The sequence below is a fragment of the Dermacentor silvarum genome, chromosome 5 (assembly GCF_013339745.2).
Source record: "Dermacentor silvarum isolate Dsil-2018 chromosome 5, BIME_Dsil_1.4, whole genome shotgun sequence".
Taxonomy (NCBI): Eukaryota; Metazoa; Arthropoda; class Arachnida; order Ixodida; family Ixodidae; genus Dermacentor; species Dermacentor silvarum.
In genome coordinates this window covers 104,724,222-104,746,195 of record NC_051158.1, presented here as the reverse complement: position 1 = coordinate 104,746,195, position 21,974 = coordinate 104,724,222, and the positions used below count along the sequence as shown (strand labels likewise).

General features: G+C 49.6%; 1 long non-coding RNA gene across 1 annotated transcript; it reads left to right on the top strand.

Annotated features, from left to right (window-relative positions):
- Nucleotides 1-362: 362 nt before the first annotated feature.
- On the top strand, nt 363-18,974 carry LOC125945428 (uncharacterized). The gene is made up of 2 exons (XR_007466890.1): nt 363-647; nt 18,874-18,974. It is a non-coding gene; the product is annotated as an uncharacterized LOC125945428 (long non-coding RNA).
- The last annotated feature ends 3,000 nt before the right edge of the window (nt 18,975-21,974 follow it).

Below are 21,974 nucleotides of genomic sequence, written 5' to 3'. Positions count from 1 at the left end.
AACAGCTTATTCGCAATCGAACAAAGGTATCAGAGGTGCGCAAATACAATATGCACACTCGTCTTTATTATTTTTAGGTGAGAATTGGTATAGGCGTCGTTAGTTTATGTTTTATGGTCAATATACAACACTGCTGCAGGCGATAAATTAGGCTCATGTCTTTCTTGCGGCGTGCAGCTGTATATAGCAACGTGTCTGCGAAGGGCATTGTTAAACTCGCAGATATCCTCCTCTTCTGATAGTTTTGCTATTTCAAAACATGAGCTTTTTGTCCTTGGAATAAAACGCTTTGTTCAAATCGTGATAACCATTCTTTATTTGCAAGCCTGCACATAACAGCGTACCTAACAAAGAGAAGAACAGCAACCCAATTCTATTACCGTTGCCTTTTAGAGGTTCATTGTCCTAAATTCAGCATAAATGTCTGCGAATCGAAGTAGTAGCTGCAAGGCTTCTCTAGCTGGAGACCGTGAAGATGGTTCGCAACCAGATTATTTTCGTCGCTCTCGCCATATTTTGTGTTTTGTCACCGTTAGAGATGGGAGGTCCCACATGTGCTCATGCAGGTTATGACTATCGAGCTTTCCATCCTTCAGGACCATACTGGAGAAACCAGCGTACTACGACTACTAGACGTACAACTACACGTAAGTATATTTAATACTTTTAGTATTCATTTAATACTTCCCACACACTCAGCGGGCTAGCTATGTTTCTTTCTTATCATTTTCCAGACAACTACAATATGTATTGTGCAATCTGTAGCGCATCGAGCTTCCGTGCTGAGGAAACCGGATTCAGGCGCAAACGGTCAGGCAAGCTTGGCGACAGGGTGTGATGATGCTAGGCTATGTTCCACCCTTGAATTTATTTTCCACAAACTAGAGTCGCTGCGTATATGTCCCTCATCAATGAATCTCTGTTATGTCAAGTTCTGTCAGTGGGTATGTGGCATTGATTACTGAACCATGTTCTCGCCAACTTGGGTCACTGCGTACGCGCCACTGGGTTTGTGGCGGTGTTCAACTGAAATAAATAACCTTTAAAGTTAATCCGGCGCAGGGAGGAATCGAAGCCGTGTCCTATATACTTCGGCATACTTGTATAAATATACATTCATACTAGCGCCATGAGCGGACACATGCACGACAGACCTCATGCACGAAGCAATACGACGCTTATAGTAGAGTGTGTCCCTACATTGTTACTATGTTAATTGACTGTTTATATGACTTATTCCCGTCAGAAGTTATCTGCTGGTAATACGATTACCATCGTTAGGACACTTCACGCACTTTCCGGTGGTATATATATATATATATATATATATATATATATATATATATATATATATATATATATATATATATTGTTAAGAAGGAATGCGCGAGACAATGTTGAGGACAATGCAGAAGACGACGACGCTCTCTGGTGTCGTGCGGATTGGTTTTGCATCTTGTATGCCTTGTCTGCCAGTTGTAAATATTCTGTACATATAATTTAAACCTCTATTTCCCCGTAACCCGGCGCCCGCATGGCATTTCCCGCCCGCCGACACACATTGATGAAGACAATGCGCCAACATCTCTGCCCGCACACCATCTCCTTCTTACTCCCGACACCTCTCGGAACACTAACGGGCGCAGCTCCGAGAGGTGAGCCTACCATGACGACCCGACCCAAACTTCCTCTGCTTACACTGCCTGGCCATCACAACCTCATAAACGTGGACGTGGACGGTATACCTGTAACAGCACTTACTGACACAGGAGCACACATATCGGTTACGAACTCGAACCTCCGTACGCGTCTAAAGAAAGACCTAAGTCCTGCCCCGCTCGCCGTCGTCCACGTAGCCGACGGTGGAACTCCAGCTGTCACTGGTATGTGTGCCGCCCGCGTATAATCGTAGCCGGACACCATACTTCTGTTTTGTTTCATGTCTTGGAGCAGTGCCCACACGAAATCATCTTAGGCCTTGATTTTCTGTCGGCACATTCGGCCATTATTGACTGCTCTGCGGGTGTCTTCCAACTCGCCCTACAGTATGCCGTTCACCCTCCTGATCATACGCCCAGTCGACTTTGTTCCACCGATTACGTTTGCCTACGTCGCCGAGCCGTGACCTATATTGCCGTTTCACCTAGATCCACCTGTCGCCGACGGCGATTACGCCCTGTCGCCCAAAGCCAGCGTTCTCCTGTCGCAAAACGTCACATTTCCCCCACACGGTTGTCCGCATAAAATACAATGTCACCTGACTTCCTGTAGGGAATTTTGGCTTCTGTCCTCACGTGCTACCTCAGGGCATATACTTTGCAACCTCGGCCTCGGCTTCCGACTTCCATCTTTCTACCTTATCTGGGGATACTGCGTTCGTGCTCTACACGTTCGTGCTCTGTTGGTTCGTGCTCTACAACCCGAAATTTAGAACCTCTCGCGACAATGATCGCTCCTGACCTTCCGGCCCACCATGCGGACGCACTTCGATGCCTTCTCGCATCGTACCGGGACATTTTCGATCTCGATGACCAGCCACTGGGTCAAACGTCCGTTGTGAAACATCGGATACACACCGGCAACGCTAGCCCGATACACCGACGGCCCTACCGCGTCTGCCCCACTGAGCGCCAAGTCATACAGATGAAAGTCGACAAGATGCTTGCCCGAGGTATCATTGAGCCTTCTAGCAGCCCTTGGGTTTCTCCGGTCGTGCTCGTGCGAATGAAGGATGACATCTGGCGCTTCTGCGTCGACTATCGCCATCTCAACAAAGTAACAAAAAAGATGTCTATCCCCTGCCGCGTATAGATGACTCCCTCAATTTTTTCCACGATGCAAAATATTTTTCTTCGATAGACCTTCACTCCGGGTACTGGCAGAGGGCAGTTGACGGCATGGACGGTGAAAAGACCCCTTTTGTTACACCTGATGGCCTCTATCAGTTTAAAGTGATGCCGTTCGGGTTATGTAATGCCGCGGCTACATTTGAACGTATGATGGACGCTCTCCTTCACGGTTTTAAGTGGTCAATCGGCCTCTGCTACCTCGATGACGTTATTGTCTTTCCACCAACTTCTGCCACGCACCTCGAGCGTCTTTCGACAATTTTTCTTGTTTAAGCAAGGCTGGGCTTCAGACTAATTCATCAAAATGCCACTTCACCCGTCGGCATCTAGCTGTGCTCGGACACCTCGTCGATTCTTCCGACGTCCGCCCCGATGCAGAAAAAGTTCCCACCGTCAAGAATTTCCCCGTGCCGACTTGTGCCAAGGACGTTGGAAGCTTTGTGGGACTCTGCTCATACTTCCGCCGGTTCGTATGCAATTTCGCTAACGTTGCACGTCCTCTCACAGAACTTCTCAAGAAAGGCGTGGTTTTTGTCTGGGGCCCGGAACAAGCTACTGCGTTCGCTGACCTAACCGTGTGGCTCACTTCACCGGCAGTTCTAGCCAATTTTGATATGCCCGCTCCTACAGAAGTTGGAACCGATGCCAGCGGTCATGTAATCGGCGCTGTTCCGACTCGGCGCCAGCAAGGTTGTGACCGTGTTATTGCGTACGCATGCCATCTTCTGTTCCAAGCGGAGCGTAATTATTCCATTACTGAACGCGAGTGCCTTGCCATCGTTTGGGCAGTGGGTAAACTTCGCGCCTACTTGTACGGCCGGCCGTTCACAGTTATCACAGACCATCATGCCTTATGCTGACTTTCATCCCTAAAGGATCCTACGCGCCGTCTCGGTCGCTGGGCTCTACGACTCCAACAGTACTCATACACAGTTGTGCATAAGAGCGGTTGATTGCATGAAGATGCTGATTGCTAGTCGCACCATCCAGTAGACCAACCGGCTGAAGGCACTGTTGCTCTGTCCCCAGTTGCTTTGGCCAAGCACGCAGAATCCCCGTCTTCACCTGGTGGAGCAACATGTCCTTGCTGGTGCTGTCTGCCAACTGCTGCGCGCGAAGAGAAAAATGTGTCAAAGCTTACGCATTTAGCACATATTCGACGGGATCATCTACAAAAGGGTGCCCTTGTTCCAGCAGAGCGAAATGGCTCAAAGCGTCGGCATTCGCGTTCAATGATCCTTTGCGGAAACACACGCAAAAGATCGCAACCACTCACCAAACCCCCCGTGTAGATGCCAGACTGGCGCACCTGTGGGAGGCGAGAAGCAGCCTAACCAAACGTTGGAAAAGGCAGAGACACAAGAAGAAGTTACGCAAGAGGATACGGGAATTAAACGACAAGGCGGCAGAGTACGCGGCGGATTTGTGTAAAGAAAGCTGACTCGATCCGTGCGACGGCCTACAAGGAACCCTATCCACCCGCAAAACGTGGTAGCTCCTCAGGCAACTCATCGACCCGATGACAAGCAAGAGGAGACAAACAGGAGTATGGCTCGGATCTTGAACAATTACGAGGGGGACGTGGAGAAATTATTTTAAGAAATTCAATTATGGGGTTTTTACGTGCCAAAACCACGATCTGATTATGAGGCACGCCGTAGTGGGAGACTCCGGAAATTTGGACCACCCGGGGTTATTTAACGTGCACCTAAATCTAAGTACACGGGTGTTTTCGCATTTCGCCCCCATCGAAATGCAGCCGCCGTGGCCGGGATTCGATCCCGCGACCTCGTGCTCAGCAGCCCAACACCATAGCCACTGAGCAACCATGGCGGATGTGAAGACATTAATGGAACACTTCAAAAACAAATACATCAAACGGAGAACAACACCAAGGATCGGCTGGAACCGTACCGAGGCCTCCCCAACGAGAAATTAGACAAGCCCTTTACGCGCCCGGAACTAAGAATTGCCATAGCACAGAGCAACCAGAAGAGCGCTGCGGGGCCGGACGCCATCACGTACCGACTACTGAACAACTTGAGCGACAGAGCGAGAGCAGAGCTCCTCAGGCACATGAATGAGACCTGGGAAAGCGGCAAACTACCAAGAAGCTGGAAGGAGGCAGAGGTTACGTTCATTCCAAAGCAGGGAAAACCCCCGTACATCGACAATTTGAGACCCATCTCCCTCACGTCCTGCGTGAGCAAGGTGATGGAAAGGATAGTGTTAAATAGACTACAGAGACACTTGGACAGAACCAACCAAATGCCGGACACCATGTTTGGTTTCTGAAAGCACCTGAGCACGCAGGACGTGCTCACACAGATCAACGAAGAGGTCTTGAAACAGGCCACGAGGCACTCGCCACGCGTCATATTGGCGCTTGGCCTCAAGGGAGCGTTTGACAACGTCTTCCACATTAGCATCCGGACCAACCTCCAGAGCACTGGCTGTGGAGAACGGACGTATAACTACGTACGAGGTTTTCTAACAGATCGGAAAGCAAGAATCAGAGTGGGGGAGGAAGTATCCCCGCTTATCGAGTTGGGCAGTAGGGGGACCCCTCAAGGCTCGGTCCTTTCGCCCCTGTTGTTCAACATGGCACTCCTGCACCTGCCCAAGGCGCTCGAAGCGATTCAAGGCTTGGGGCACGCGCTCTACGCCGACGAAGTATCGCTCTGGACGACGAAGGCTGGATCCCACGGATGGATGCAAGACACGCTGCAGACGGCGGCGGAAGTGGTGGACAAATATGCCAAGGAATGCGGCCTAAGATGCTCGCCACAAAAGTCGGAAGTGGTGGTAGTACGGCAGCGGGTGCCGAAAAGACTCAAGGAAAATATTAGAGTGGTGCTAGACGGAGACGACATTTTGCCGGGCCCCAGTATCAAGATCCTGGGAATGGTGATACAAGCAAGCAACAAGGCGGAAGCGTCTGTGAGAAAGCTAAAGCACACGACGGAGCAAATACTGCACATGCTCCGCTGAGTGGCGATGAGACGCAGAGGAATGAAATAGAGCGACACCCTGAGGCTCGTACAGGCCTTCGTGGTTTCCCTAATTACGTACGTGGCACCGTATCTCCTGTTGAGCACGGTCGAAAGGAACCAGATTGACGTGATAATCCGAAAAGCAATCAAGCAAGCCATCGGAGTCCCGATGAGTGCCTCCACGGACAAACTCATGAGGTTGGACCTGCATAACACGGTGGACGAACTGATCGAGGGCCACCTCTCTAGCCAGAAGCATCGCCTAAGTCAAACGAAGGCCGGCAGAAGAGTCCTGAAGAAGATCGGCTGGGAGGAGACGAGACAGACAGAGAGAGGACAACTATCAGACGTCTGGCTAGAAGCCATCAAGGTAAAACATCTCCCCAAGAACATGAGCCCAGCACGCCACAGCGGCAGACGGGAGGCCAGAGCAAAGGTTTACAACAGGCTGCTGGCTGGGCAGAAGTGGATAGTCTTCACAGACGCGTCCAAAGACAGAGGAAAAAGCTGGGCGACCGTAACGGTGACAACCAAAGAAGAGCTGCTAACGTGCGCGACGGTAAAAAGAAACGACGTCGACGAAGCAGAAGAGCTGGCAGTTGTCCTGGCCCTCACTATAAAAGGCAGGACCAGAGTGGTCACAGACTCGCAACAAGTGTATAGAAACTTCCAGTCGGGCTGGGTGTCACGGTTGGTGCTTTGGGCGTTCAAAGGCAAGGAACCCCCGAAAGGGGAAGAGATAGAATTCATCTGGGTTCCGGCCCACTCCACAGTGGAGGGCAATGAGTTTGCCCACCAGCAGGCCCGAGCGCTCTCACACCAAGCCGCAGCCGCGGAGAGGGAAGAGGAGAACGCAAAGAGCTAACCACTGGTCACGTACAAAGACACAGTGGAATATTACAGAAATGGGAGACAGAGCTTCCCAGAGCCACACCTCAAGTTAACGATGGAGCAGCAGACAACGTATAAGCAGATCCAGACAGAGTCGTTTTCCCACACCTGATTACTAAACCGCATGTACCCGAGCCAGTACGGGCAAGAATGCACCGTGTGTCACGATCCAGGTAGACTCCAACACATGATAGCAGAATGCAAATTTATCCAACAACACCAACCACGCCTCACCAATCCTAACCACAATATGACCTACCCATCCAACCCCTTAGAGAGCGATGGAAGATCTTGCTGTCCAGCCCCGCCCTGGAAGACCAGCTTTGGCTCGTAACCAGGGGCCAGGCGGCGAGAACAGCATATGGATTCCCGTGAAGTGGGAACCACATCCATCCGGCACATGCGCTGAAAAGGTCGTGAAATAAAGTTTTCGATGCGAAGCATTTTATGCTCGGGGCTATGTCACTCCCTCCCTCTCTCCCTACCTCCCTCCATCCATCCAACCGCCGTGCGTTCACACCCCTACTGCATATGCGCATCTTCCTCCCCCTCCTCTCCTCTCCTTGTCTCAACTCCTCTCCTCTCGGCATTCATGCGCATTCTCCTCCCCCTCCTCTCCTCTCCTTGGCTCATCTCCTCTCTTCTCGGCATTCCTCCTCACCTCTCCGACGCTCCTTTCCTCTCCGGATTGCGCAACGAATGGCAACAGCTGCGGCTCCGCGTGCAATATTGCGAAGCAGCTTAGCTTAAAGACGCGACAGTAGGTGCCCCAGAGGCACCGGCAACAGTCACCAACGCCGTGCGCGTTCGGTGCGAACTTGGGCAAAACGCAGACGGTGTCGACAACAGGGATGCTATGCAGGATGCGCCTAGTTTCTCGTTCGTCCGAGTTTTACCCGAGTTTGCTCGATGGCAGTCAGTGAACGGAGATAGCAAGGAACGTGCAATAACAGCAGGCAAAAAGAAATGTCGCGATAGAGCCACGTATGACAACATGAGCGCACCCTGCGCTGCACAGTGCTTCCGCGCTTCAAGCACAGAGGACTGCGCAAGAAAACGCGCCAGCGCCGCGTATTGTTATCAACGTATTATCGCAATTTAACAATACCGACACTGTCCCTCTGTCTATCTGTACACTTGCCGTGAGCCACTTGCCACGCCTTTCTCGGGCGCGTCAAGGGCGTGCCTCCTCTTTGGACATTATCTTTCTATCCTCCGTCGAATGCTAACAGGGCACATGTGGTGCATTCTTGCACCTACACTTTCCCTCAGTCGAATACATTGAAATACGGCAAATAAAATAAACATTCTATTTCTTAAAATATCGGTTTTTCATTTTGAATGCTATCAATTTGTGATGACAAACGGACTTCGAGTGAATTATTAAATTTTGCACTTTTTTGCCGCGAGTGGCGACAGTGAGGCGAAAGCTTACAAGCGGATACATGCTAGAGGGTCGCACGCACGAGGGAGTTCATACGGGGAGCAGTCGCCAGGGGCACTGCAGTGCCATTCTCGATAAGATCGATGCGACAATGACGCATAAAGTCAGTCATGGCAATGATCTGTCAATTCCCTGTCTATTAGGGGAATGGCAACGCAGCGCTGCGGCATGGCTGTTCACCACAGGTGCTTTCACTGAGGTGGCTATTAAGGCCGCCGCTTTACCAACTGAAACGACACTCTAGCCATAATGACGGGGGCAACGGCTGTCGCTGCAAAATTGCTGTGCGGTATTGCAGGGTCCGTAGTGACGCAGCACAGTGAAAATGCACCAGTTTATCTGCGTGCGCGAAGTCTCCGCGATGCATTGCGAAGCGATGCGTCGCTTGTCACCGCTTGCCTAGTGGAGGTGCCTCCGTGCGCATGTACGCAGAATTTCAGTGTGTTGTTCACTCCAATGTGCTTGCCGATTGCCTCTGCTGCTGAGCTAACCGCGATCACAGACGGATGTCGTAACGACAGCGCTGTTATCGCATTTTGGTGGGTGAGGGCTCTTGTATGGAGTTAGAAAATTAGACTTCGAACGCACAAAGGTGTTGCAATTGTTTAGTGTGTCGTGCTTGTGATGAAGGAATGCCATCGCACTGGGTGCGTTTGCGCTGACCGCTGACCGTGTTTGCGACACTGCGGGTCCGATACATCACTGATGACAGAGCAGTCATCTCAAATGACAGCTGCAATACGTTGTCGTAGGAGAACACTACGAACGGCTCAGTATCGTCGTCAACCGCGGCGCATCGACGCCTTGCAAGCAGCTACAGTGACCTGCCGAGAATTATTTGCTGTGCGCTAAATCGCCACAATGCAGGCAATGAACCGTGTTGTGGGGCCATCACAGCCCAAGAACATATATGCATAAGCCCGCGAAAGTCAACTCTTTTTTTTTTTTTTTGATGCGGTGCTCAGTACATCACCGACGACAGTGCGTTGTGCGTGTTTGATTTCGCCGGTCAAGATTGTTAACGCCTCTCAGTTCCGCACGACGTCGCTGTTGCCGAAAAATAAGTTGGGCGTGGCCCAACCGTGGTGGGCGCGGCGCGCACAAGAGTTACATGCCTCACGTGGGGCGTGACCTATGGTTTTGATTGACAGGACCAACTCGTGCCAAACTCGTACATCGCGAAACCCCCCTCGAGTTGAACTCGTGAACAAGGCGGCGGCAGCAGCAGCCTGTGTCATCGCATCCAGCGGTAGTAAGCGTCAATATGACCGTCTGTACCCGTTCACTTACATGACCGACGTAGAGTTTCGCGTCATTTTTGCCTTTCCAAAACGTCAGTGCGCTGGCTTTGTGACGTGTTAGGCGATGGCCGTCGTCTGCGGAGACAGCGTGGCGAGCAAATTGTGCTTTCCGAGCGCAGAGTGGTGCGACTAGGCTGCGGAGGAAAAGTTCGTCCGATCGCTTCAGCTCTCTCCTCTTTCAAGCACTGCTCGTCCACCACGCCCCAGCCCCAGGCCAAGTCCGGCGTCATCATCGGAGTACTGGGGTACCTGCCAAATCACGCCCTGGTATTCAACCCGGACCAACCAACCTGCGCAGGCGAAGCGGTCACATTATAATGGAAGGCTCAGAATGGACGCCAGGCTGCCTTCTGGTGCCACAGCTGGCGAAATCAGTTTTCGCAGTTACACGCTATCGCTGCACTGCACGGGCGGAGAGGCGAAGGAAGTTACTTCGCCAACACGGACCGCCTCGGCCATCCGAACGACCACCTCTCCAGACGGCAAATGATTTGGCTCAGGTACTGCCTGAGCCAAAGCGTAGACATATGGCTGTTGAAGGAAATTACCGGCGACTTGCTTCCTCTATCGGAGCGCGCCATCGCTGACTAGAGGAACTACCCCCGTAAGTTCGCGAGAAACGATCTGCTGGCACAACCTCCATTCGGTGTCCCCGTGGAGACGAGTGCTTTCTTCGCGGCGAGCAAAAGTAAAATCGGGGCCGCCTAATGTCGGGCGACAGCTTTCCGCCGAGCCGCCAAAATTACGGCGGTGTTAAAGATGGTGGCTCATGGGTCTTCGACATGTTCTGCGCGACCAGAGGGGTGCTGCGACTTTCAAGGTGGACCGACGAAAGGCGGCGATGCTAGGCGCCATTATTGCAGCCAATGTTCAACCTGGGACCATTATGCATATTGACGAATTGGCCGCATACAAATAAATCACAAATTTAGTGGATGCTAACGGGGCTATGCCTCAATCTGCATTGGGAAATATTCAACCACAGCGTGAACATTGCGGACCCCATCACGGGCGTTCCCACGCAAAAAAAAAAAAGAAAATAGAAAGGTATTGTCAAAAAGCGAACCGCCACCTCGTCAGCGATGGGTACAGGGTAACTGACACCCATGCTGGAGTCCCACTTGGGATGGATGTGGTGGCACTCAACGGCCACGTGCGCTTCAAAGACCCTCTCTTGCGTTCGTTAGAAGCCACGGACCGCTCGGACTACCCAGTATAAAGACTCTTTCCTGCGGTTGTTAGAAGCCATCGCTCTACGCTTGCCAGTATGAAGGTGCATTGAAAAGTAAAAGAAAATAAAGCGTAGTTTTCTGACCCTTGTACGAGTGCTTTCCGGCGTACCTGAGTGCTTACACGGTAGGCGCGCGGCAAACCACTTCTGCGCTAGCCGACGCTCACTTCGTCTGGCAGCCATGCTTTAGCGCGAGCAACGAGCGATCTGTTAAAAGCCCAGTGTGAAAACCAGGCGCACACCAATTTGTGCTCGTAAATGGGAGTACAAGCACGTAGCGAGCCGCACCAATCCAATCCAGATGAAAGAGAAGAGAAACGAGCGATCTGTTGAAACCCCAGTGAGAAAACCAAGCGCACACCAATCGGTGCTCGGAAATGCTAGCGCAAGTACGTAGCGAGCCACGTCAATCTAATCCAAAGAAAAAAAGTGGAGGATGAGCGTCCCCTCGTGGTATAACGCGAAACGAATTATACTACAAATTAGTCTAATACACAGTCAGTGTACATCTTGTAAACTTTAACATGCTTATAACCCACATTAATGTCACTAATATTATTGTATTATATGCATATATTTTATAACTTCCTTGCGCCTGTAATGCACTCGGTGGAACGACAAACAAGTGAAAGAATGCACAACCATGCACCGACCGTATGATCACGTGAGCCCCAGTTTGTCGACTGCCCATATGGCAACGCCCAAGGGTTGATGCCATACAGAGTGAATCTAGATAAACCAATGAAACTGGAGGCGTGCCGACGGACAAACTTTGTCTTGTTACCATTAGTTCTTTCATCTTGGGGCGTCGACAGAGCTCGAGAAGATCCCGAGTTTCGCCAAACTCGGCGCATCCTGCATAGCACCCCAGTTCTGCGCGTTGCTGCTGCTGTTGCATGTCCAAGTTTATACAGCTTATAAAACTACCTTGAGTCGACCCCATGGCTGCTTCGCATACTACTCAGGGTTCCCCTACGGGAAGATGGCGTAATTTTTTTCATTCATTCATTTGCCGAAATTTATCGCATACTGGTACGCTGATAAAAGGACCGCCCAACGCTGTATCCTCGCCGCAGCCATCTGTGCAATTCATCTTTCGGAATGAAACAGCCCTGTGAACGGCTTATGATCATTATCAAACAACATTTATTACCGAAAAGATAGTCTCGAAACCTTGACGCACCAAAAACTAGGGTGAGCTCCTCCCTTTCCAGTTGCGAGTAATCTCGCTCCGCCGGTGTCAGAGGCTCTATTCTCGACACGCATGGCGGCCGGCTGCACAGCCGCCATTATCCGCCATGTTGACTCTCTCATTGGCTGTCGAGAGATCACATGTTTTGAAATTTGTGCCGGGAAATGGAAGTTTTGCAAAGTGCAATTTTGCGTTTTCATCGGAATGACGAAACGTGACGTGAAGCTGCAAATGTTATCGACTTGGCACCTATATTGCGACTTTAGCGCTTTAAAAAGGAAGTGGACGGTAGCGTGCAGAAGCCCACGCTATGCATCTGCAATTTCGCGAGTATGTGGTGGTGTTCCAAGATAGCCGGCATGTCAGCTTGTTGAATGGCTGAAGGAATATCCCGTGAGGGAGCGTCACAGGAAGGGCCGTTTCCTAAACGTCACTCTGACGTTACGTAATGTTGAGCTGGGCCGCCATTGCAGAGGATTTCCGCCATAATTTGTGGGCGACGTGCCACGCGAATTATGCTAATGAGCGGCCATATGCAACAGCGGCAAAGAGGCATCTGTATTGCCGCATTTTCCCCGTCGATTGTGGCCGGGAAAGACTTTCGTTCATAACGCGTGCTCACAGCATTTGCATCGCTCTCAGGATGTGTTAGCATTTGTTTTGGACCATCGTTTTTATTAAAAACACGTTTAGTTGAAATAATATTGGTTCAACATAGCAAACTTTCTGCGATTTCTTGCACTTTTCATTGTTGCGTTTGTATCGTAATCAAGAATAATGACTTTTCGCGTCATCAGAGGCTAAGACAACGGCGGCTTTTTAATTTATAAAAAGAAATGTATGCAGGGCGGCGCTGTGAAGTTTCGTCTCGCGGTGCGAATAAGCAGCAAAGTGAACAAGAGATGGCAGCGCCGGCGCTTGCGTCGCGCAAGCGAATACTTGTGACCCGCACAACGCTATCGATGATATTCAGCCGCTTCTCAGCCAGACGAGTCGGGCTGAGTCACTTGCGTTTCACGAGATAGCGATAACGCGGCCTAGAGCGTGCGCTCATCACCACTGGTAGGTCGCGTATGTTGTCTCAAGGTAGAAAACGAGCGCGTGGACGCTAATATACGATGACTCATTCCATTTCTCAGGGACACGCATCCTAGCTAATGAAGCAGACGACAGCTTGTGCGCATTCAGTCGACGGAAGCGAGAAACGATTTTGATGGAATATTCGCACGCTTTGAGCTAGCTGCTTTATTTTACTGGGGAGAAAAACTGTTTTGCTTATCAAGAACGCTAGGTTCAATGCCTACATTACAGTTTTTAGGCGAAACGTCAAAATTGAGTCATGTTACGAGAGCAAATCTCCGCGCCATTTTGTAAGCGTCCCAACTGCGTCACGCTTCGAATAATATGGCGGAATGTCCACAATAGGGGCTAAGGTTAAGCTATCGGATAATATTCGTCCTTGATGCGATTGGACAGCACTGCGTCCAAGCCGACCGATGGCGCATTGCATTCCAGTCGAAGGGGTTCCCTGGGCATAGTGGACAAGAAATGTAGCCCTGCCTAAGGTACTTTTTGTTTCTTGAAATGCGTTGTCCTGGGACGGCCCCCATTGCCACCGCACCCCTTCTGCAAACAAGCGATATAATACCCCTGACACGCGGGCAAAAGTAAAGTCCTTTGCCGGAAACCCCTTTTGTTACTCCGAAGGACCCTTAGCAGAAAGGAGTTGCGCCGCTGACACACCACAGCGCACTAACTTCTTTAGGTGGTTCCTCAGATGAACGCCCCAAAGAAAAAAGCGCTGCTTGTTAAAGAAGCAAGAGAGAAAACATTAAAAAAAAGCTAATGATGTAGATTGCACTTAGTGATTGTAGAACTTAAAACATTTTTTTCCATTTTCGCAAGGTAAAGAAATGCTTACGGGGCACCGTAGTTTTGCTACAGGTTTCTTTCTATTGATGAGTTGTGCACTCTTGTGATGATGATGTTGTGGTCCCAGGCCTCAAACACACAAAGATGGCACAATGAACACAGAGATGCTTTAATGACACGGGGCCTTGTGCGCCAGCAAGTCTTCTCCTGGAGCTCGATCTTGAGCTTTAGCACTCGTTCTTCTGCTTCCAATCGTAGGTGCTCTTGTTATGCATGCGCTTTTCCGTCTTCGCGATGTTGGGCGCGCTGGTCCCTTTCCCTCGCGGTTTCTGCGCCAACCCAGTGCTTTAGCTCCGCTCCTGTCATTCCTAACTCTTGCCCTATGCCGTACAACCTCTGAATCTCCACCATTCCTTCTATGCGTTTGAGAATCCTGGCAGGCTCGCCAAAATTGTGATGATGATGTTGTGGGCCCAGGCCTCAAAACAGAAAGATGGCACAATGACACGGGGACGGGACAAGGACGACGTACACTATCACGCTCACAATTCACTTCTAGTTGTATGTCGCTTATACAGCGTCACTATAGGATGACGTCAAATTGGGTGTCAGTATCACACACTCACGGCACGAAGAGTCGCAGTGATGAATCTAGCAGCGGGTAACGCAGGCGACGGAGGCCGGGGTGGAGGCCCGGCACACGACGAGCCACTCACGTTACAGCTCTGTCGGGACGCTTGCCCACCACAGGATAGACAGTTCAGAAGGCTCGGCTGCACCGAAACACGCCGGCGTCAAATGCTCGCACAGCAGCGTAGCAGGCCAGATCAGGTACCGGGACAGCCCAACCTGTTATCCCAGCTCACCCAGGAACACCGGCCAAGGGTAGACGAACTGCTCTGCTCGTGAGGCACGAAGGGTCAGACCGGGCACAGGGCCAGCACGGGCTGCTGTCCCAGTTCACCCAGGAACACCGGCTTGGGGTAGGTGGACTGCTCGGCTCGTTCGGGACGAAAGCCCAGACCAGGCAGATTGGTGACATGGCTGCCCCTTCAGCGTCAGGCACCGGCTCTTCCTCTTCCTCGTCCCTCGCGCACCACAACAATTACGCACATTCGGCAGCGCAATTCAAACAATCTATTCCTATCACAACGCCGTATGCGAGAATACACCTTTCCGCTCGAAAAGTATATGCCCTATCTTCTTTCCCGCAAAGGAACTTAGCGCGGAGGGAGGTACTCCTTTGTCGTGTGTCACTGTGCTTGAACGCCGTTCCGGTAGATGTCGCCTTACATAAAGGAATTCAGAGTACCCGTGTGTCAGGGGTATAAGGCAGCCAGCATCGTTGAAAAGTTGGGCAAGAATTTAGCATAATATGTAACCAAGCCCAAGAAAGATTACCGCTGGCTTACTTATTTTGGCTTCCACGCGGCCAGTACTGGCTCAAGGTTATCTTGCACTGTATGAAGACCTTTCGCATCGATGCGGTGCCCCAGATACGACACTCGCGCTTCCCTAAACCGGCACTTAGATTTGTTCAACTTCAGGTTATGTTAACGAAGCCTCTTAAACACCTTTCTTTCACAATGATGTCGATGATGTCGTCATGGTACACTTGAACATTCGGCAAACCTTGCAATATTGATTCCATGCGTCGCTGGAGCAAGGCGGGAGCTGAAACACTCCAAAATGCTCGGCGAATGTAGCAGTAAAGGCCCCGTGGGTGTTGAGAACCACTGTCTTTTTAGCCTCATCATCCAGCGGCAGCTGATTCTTTCTTTTGCTGCCGGAAACACACGTGTTGCCCAATCCGAAACGTTTATCGATGAAAGCACTCCATCGTGGCACTTTCCCCTGTACAAGACGGTCAATCTCAGCCAAAACATTGGAGCGCATGGGATAAGGCAATGTACGTGCCTTACAGAAATGAGGGTGGGTTCTTTCTTCGAGGTGCAGTTGCACTGGGGGCCCTTGCAACAGCTAAGCTTGTTCTCGAAAAGATCCGAAGATTGATCGAGCAGAGGCTTCATATTGTCTTTATCACGAACAACATTCACACTCAAAGCGTTTCCCGTGTCCAAGAAGGACACACCCGCCTTACGGAAGGCCTATATCGTGTTCTGGTCGCAGAGCAGTAGTCTTTACCAGTGACGGCCAACACTTGCGATGCTTCTTAAATGTGTTCTTTGGTATGACGCTCACCCGAGAACCCGTGTCTAGAATCATTCGCAATTTCCGGCCCTGCCATCTCAACTTTTCCTCGAGAGGCTTCAACGTAACTCTGTAAGAGGAGCTGTGAGCGACAACAGCAAGCAATATCTCTTCTTCACTCTCACTTTCGATTTCCTAGATGGCAATGGCACCAGGTTCCCGAAAACGGGCACTGCTGAAAAGTTTTGCCAGATGACCTTTCCTGCCGAAACGGTGGCACTTGGTGTTTCGATGGTCGCACGTGTGTGTCGTGTGGGGGCCGCCACAACGCTCACATGAATGGTTGTTATTTGCCGTGTTCCTCCACTGCGCACACGGTCAACGTCCTCGCTTCGACTGCAGAACATTGATGCTGGTTCCCATAGCCACTGGGTCTGCTTCTCGCATGCCTCGAACGCACCTTATCTGAAGCTATGGCAAATTCTCCTGCCTCCTCGAAAGTTAGGTTCTTCCATGTTAGTAGGGAGCGTCGGGCGTCGTCTTCCAGAATTCCGCTTACTATGCGGTCTGGCCACATACGGTGCAGCGAGTGGCCGAAGTTGACCTTTCCGCCAGTCTCCGGAGGTCGGCAATGTTTTCGCAAACGCTCTCTCAGGTTCATTGCTATTTCATTACCTTAAGTATTGTAATGTTCCTCGGGGTACCCAAGGACTTCATCGTAAGTCTGGTCGTTAACTGACACGGTTGGAAGGCGCCCTTGCAACATGCGCACGACATTATCGCTGAATGAAGACACCAACAGAGCTCGGCGTTTTGCCGTGTCTGTAATTACATTGCCTTCGAAATAAGCTTCCAGCCGTACCTGCACGTGCTCCAGCTACTCACCGTCTCACCGAAAACCGGTGAGCGAGATGCCATCCTTCAAGATGTCAGCCGCAGACAACGCTCATACGAGGTCCCGCCGTCGCCGCCACTGCAGTAGCGCGGGCAACAACAACAGACTCAGACGGTGCTAGCAAGGAATGGCTTATTGAAGATAGCGTGGCTGCTTTTATTCTGTGCGAATTAGCAGGAGCATGCACACATTGTGGTGCGATGACTGGGTTTGCATTGACAAGATACGGCACACTGTGATCTAATTGCGTACAGGATCACTCCAGAAAGAGATAAAGGCAGTACACAGAAGTACACACATATGAGTTGTATTGGGCACACTAACACATCGAAATAGCACACACACGCGATGGTTCATAAAGTACATTCTAGAGGACAGGCAGCGATGTGTTAATTAGTCAAATGCAATTATGCGGCCTACAGTTCGTGTAGAAGCCGATGTCGCCATGTCCGAGACATTGTGGCAATGGTTTCGGACAGCTAGGTCGTACGGCAGGCGGTTTTGTTTGACCCCGTAGAGCTCAGGTGGCCCTGTGCCATGGTCGACAAGCGGAAGCCTCTGCGTGCCCGGTTTCCCGATGGCGGGTTGTGCATCGAGAGCACAGAGCAGCTGCCCGCCGGGTCACGTCCACAGCCAGCGAAGTAGCCCTGGTTCCGCTTATGCGGATGCTCGATCAGCAAGCCTCAGGACCATCAGCCCTCCTGGACCAGTTGTACAGCGGGAGAACCGGGCGAAGTGGTCTCTCAGCTGGTGAGAGACCACTTCGGACCGCAGCCATAGTGACGTAGGTGGCGAGAGCTACTATGGGCCGAATGCCCAGCGAGTAAGCTCTGCCTTCGAACGCTAACCAACGCACTGCAGATGCCAAGGGGCCACGATCTTTATAGCCACGCGTTTAGAGGCGCCACTGCCGCCACTCACAAATCGGTGTCGATGATGACGATGATCATAATGACCTTCAGGTCTTTGGCACATACCAACTCACGAGGATTGGCCAATAGTCGGTGTACTCTTCGCCACTGCATGGCGCACTGTCTTCATTTCTTTTTGTTTTAAACTCCGGTGTACCACACACACATATCACGAATTTATTAATTTTTTTGTACTCAAAGCTTAAATTTCGAATAATCTGAACTTCGTTGTACGGGTCTTACGTAAGTACAGGTAAGCTATATTACAGCGTTTTTGTATGGTATGTTTCTCGGAAAACATTTGTTGTCATCAAAATTACACAATTCTTGACTTTCGCTGCCCATAGCCCATCCGGTCTCTCGCTAACTTTAGCGTCTGCATACATTGTCGGATGCCGCTAATGTGGGTTCTCTTTCTTGCTCAGGACCTCTATGTTATTGAAGATTAGTTAGTAGCTGTTTTTGCAAACGTAACCATCTTGCACTCAGCACAAAACACGGAGGGCAGCATAGAAATCGCTTCTAATATAAATCTTGCTCGGATTGGTTATTAAGAAGTGTCGCCCGGTGTATTGTTGTCAAGGCTTGGCTCACTATATCTGCAGCTCCATATGCAGAACAATCAAGGTGAGCGCTGAACAGCGCGAGTAATGAATCAGGCACCGAAACTGTAGCAGGAAGCGTGCAGCCAAATATTCGGTACGCATAATCAATGAAGCCAACAAAAAATACGCGATGTATGGCGCCGAAGAAAATAACTGTTTTTTATAAACGCTAAGAAAGCGTTCAGGAACATGTAATTAAAAGTTTACAAAGAATGGTAGGCTTGCAACGAGAGCCCAAATATACCAATTTCAAACCGCTAGTTCGTCTTTCAAACTCTGAGACTTCACTTTTATACATTGTATAAAGTGTTTTATATAGTACACAAGCTTTTTCAATAATAACACATTCATACCCTTTTATTCTTTATTCTTCTTCCATTTTTTAATTGCGAGTTAGCGCTCTTCTAATGTAGTGTTGCCATAATGTCATATTGAAAACAGGCTATTCTAAGTAGGTGTCATTTTACTACCAGATGTATTTCTTGTTACCAAGAAACTTGGATAAAAACCTTGGCAACTAATTGTTGTTTTGTCACAGCTGCACGCAGGCCAGGAGGAAAATGCGGATAAGAAAAAGTCAACTACTCAAGATATTCGGCTACGGAACACTCGAAGTCGAACTAAAGAGGAAAATAAAATTATTTGAAACAATGCTGCTGTGTGTTTTCTGGTTAGAGCGCAGGCTATACCTCGGGAACCGCGTTTTATTGTGATAGCGTATACCGACGTGATGTCTCAGCTCGTGAATTGTGGTTTATGAATGATACCCCAGTATGATATGTGTGGTAAGTCTCAGAAATGGTATAACTTCTTTTTTTCTGGTTAGAACAATTATAGTGAAAATCAATAATTCAGAAGGATGTTGAGGTTTCCATAGCTTGCTATTTAGTAATGCAACTTTGGCTCAAGGTTGATGATGATGTATGGTGTTTAATGGCGCAAGGGCCAGATATGGCCAAAGAGCGCCAGGCCAATGTTCATGAGTTGACAATGGAGCAATGAATTGCGAAAGGTAGATGTGTCGTGGCTGTAAAAGGGCCTAAAAACAATCGCTGTAAAATGCGTAAAATGTATATGTAATAAAATTATGGCAATGGCTAATGAGGTGCACTATGATCACGAAAGAACAAATTGCAAGATAATGACGATAGGCGAAAATATATCACAGACAAATGTTTTTAAAAAGCACTACTGCCTTGACAGACCCTTTGAAAACGTAAGGGCCTGGAGGCGCGTGCTATGCAAAACTACTGTCGCGGCGACATCTCTCTGAAGAGAGGACGCGCTACGAAACTATTGGGCAAATAACATGCAGTACAACATCGCTCACAAATGCCAGAACAGCTTTAGTGCTAAACAGAGGTTCGTCGCCAAGGAACATAGCAGGGTGGAGAGGGAGACGGTACTGGTACGCTAAAGGGAAGTGTCTTTTTCTCTCTCTTTCGGCTTCCCTGCACTCCACGAGCACGTGTAGCACAGTAAGCCTCTCTCCACATCTACCACAGGTTGGCGGGTCATTTCCAGTTAATAGAAAATTGTGGGTGCCATATGTATGTCCTATTCTCAGACGAGAGAATAGGACATTAGTTCTTCGTATTTTCGTAACATGATGCCACGGGCCAATCTGTGGCTTAACTAAGTGGAGTTTATTGTTCGTTTCGGCATCCCACAAGCGCTGCCAGTGGCTTCGAAGTTTCTTTCTCAAGTAGGGCTTGAGATCTGTGGCAGCGATAGAAGCGGTAGGGTTAAGGGCTCGCGATGTAGTTGATGTGGCCATTTGATCAGCCAGAACATTGCCCTCAATGCCTCTATGGCCAGGCACCCAGCATATAATAATATGCTGGTTAGACAGGTATGCCTTGCACAGAGCAGAATACAGTTCAATAAGTATAGGGTTTTTGTGTCTATGTAGAGTCATGACGGCTTTTACGACGCTTAGGGAGTCTGTAAATATTATTGATCTTTTGAGTTTTGATTCGCCTATACTCTTCACAGCCGATAAAAGTGCATAGGCCTCAGCCGTAAAAATGCTTGTTTCCGGGTGCAGTACATCGGACTCGGAGAACGATGGGCCGACTACTGCATAAGATACCCCTGCATGTGACTTGGAAGCGTCGGTGTAAAACTGAGTGCAGGACGAGTACTTGAACTGGATTTCCAGAAAATGCATCCGGATATGTGCCTCTGGAGCATCTTTTGTGACCTCTACAAACGAAGTATCACACTCTATGAGTTGCCACTGCCACGGTGGCATTGGCTTTGCTGGGGCCATCAGAGTATTTTCAAGTAGTGGGATGTCCATTTCTTCACTAATTTTTCTTACACGTAGTGAAAAGGGTTCTCTTGCTGTCGGCCGGTTATTAAAGAGTGTGGAACTGGTCATATTATTTACGGTTGAGAAGGACGGATGTTCCGGGTTTGAATTTACTTTCAGGAAATAGGTGAGGCTTAAGGATGAACGTTGCATATCAAGCGACCACATGTCCGCCTCTACATACAGGCTTGCCACAGGACTTGTCCTGAAGGCACCAGTGGCTAGGCGGATGCCTAGATGGTGTACGGGATCCAGCATCCTTAGGGCGCTTGGCGTAGCGGAATGGTACACTATGGCGCCGTAATCTAATCTTGTAAGTATGAGGCTCTTGTACAAATTTAAAAGACACTGTGTGTCACTACCCCAAGCGGTGCGTGACAACACTTTTAGAATATTCATTGTTTTCATACACTTGTTTCTTAGATACCGTATGTGTGCCACAAATGTAAGCTTCGTATCTAGAATCATACCTAAAAATTTATGTTCTGTTTTTACGTGCACGCGTTCTCCCTGCAACTCAATGTCAGGGTCGGGGTGCAGACCCCTCTTTCTGGAGAACAGGACGCAGGTAGTCTTTTGTGGGTTAAGGCTAAATCCATTCTCGTCTGCCCACTTAGACACCTTGTTCAGACCAAGCTGAATCTGCCGCTCACAGACTGCGAGGTTGCACGAGGCGAAACCTATCTGCACATCATCGACGTATGCAGAATAAAACATGTTTCTTGGGATATACAAACGCAAAGAACTCATTTTTACGATAAAGAGAGTGCAACTGAGCACCCCACCCTGTGGCACTCCAGTTTCCTGCACAAAAGGTCTTGATACAGCATTTCCCACACGAACACGGAAAGTGCGATTAGATAAATAACTTTCTATGACATTTAACATGTTACCACGTATACCAACGAGCGAGAGGTCTCTAAGTATTCCAAACCGCCACGTGGTATCGTAGGCTTTTTCTATATCAAGGAATACAGAGAGAAAGAACTGTTTATGGACGAAAGCTTCACGAATTTGCGTCTCAATACGTATCAAATGGTCGGCGGTGGATCGACCTTCTCGAAACCCGCATTGGTACGGGTCAAGCAATTTGTTTGATTCAAGAAAATGTATCAGTCGGCGGTTAATCATTTTTTCGAATAGTTTGCACAGGCATCTTGTTAGTGCTATAGGGCGGTAACTCGAAGCAGACGATGGGTCCTTGCCCTCCTTCAGTATAGGAATGACAATGGCCTCTTTCCAGGCAGAGGGGATCTTGCCGGAGGTCCATATAGCATTGTATAGGGAGAGGAGAGTTTTCTTTGTTTCATGAGGAAGGTGCTTCA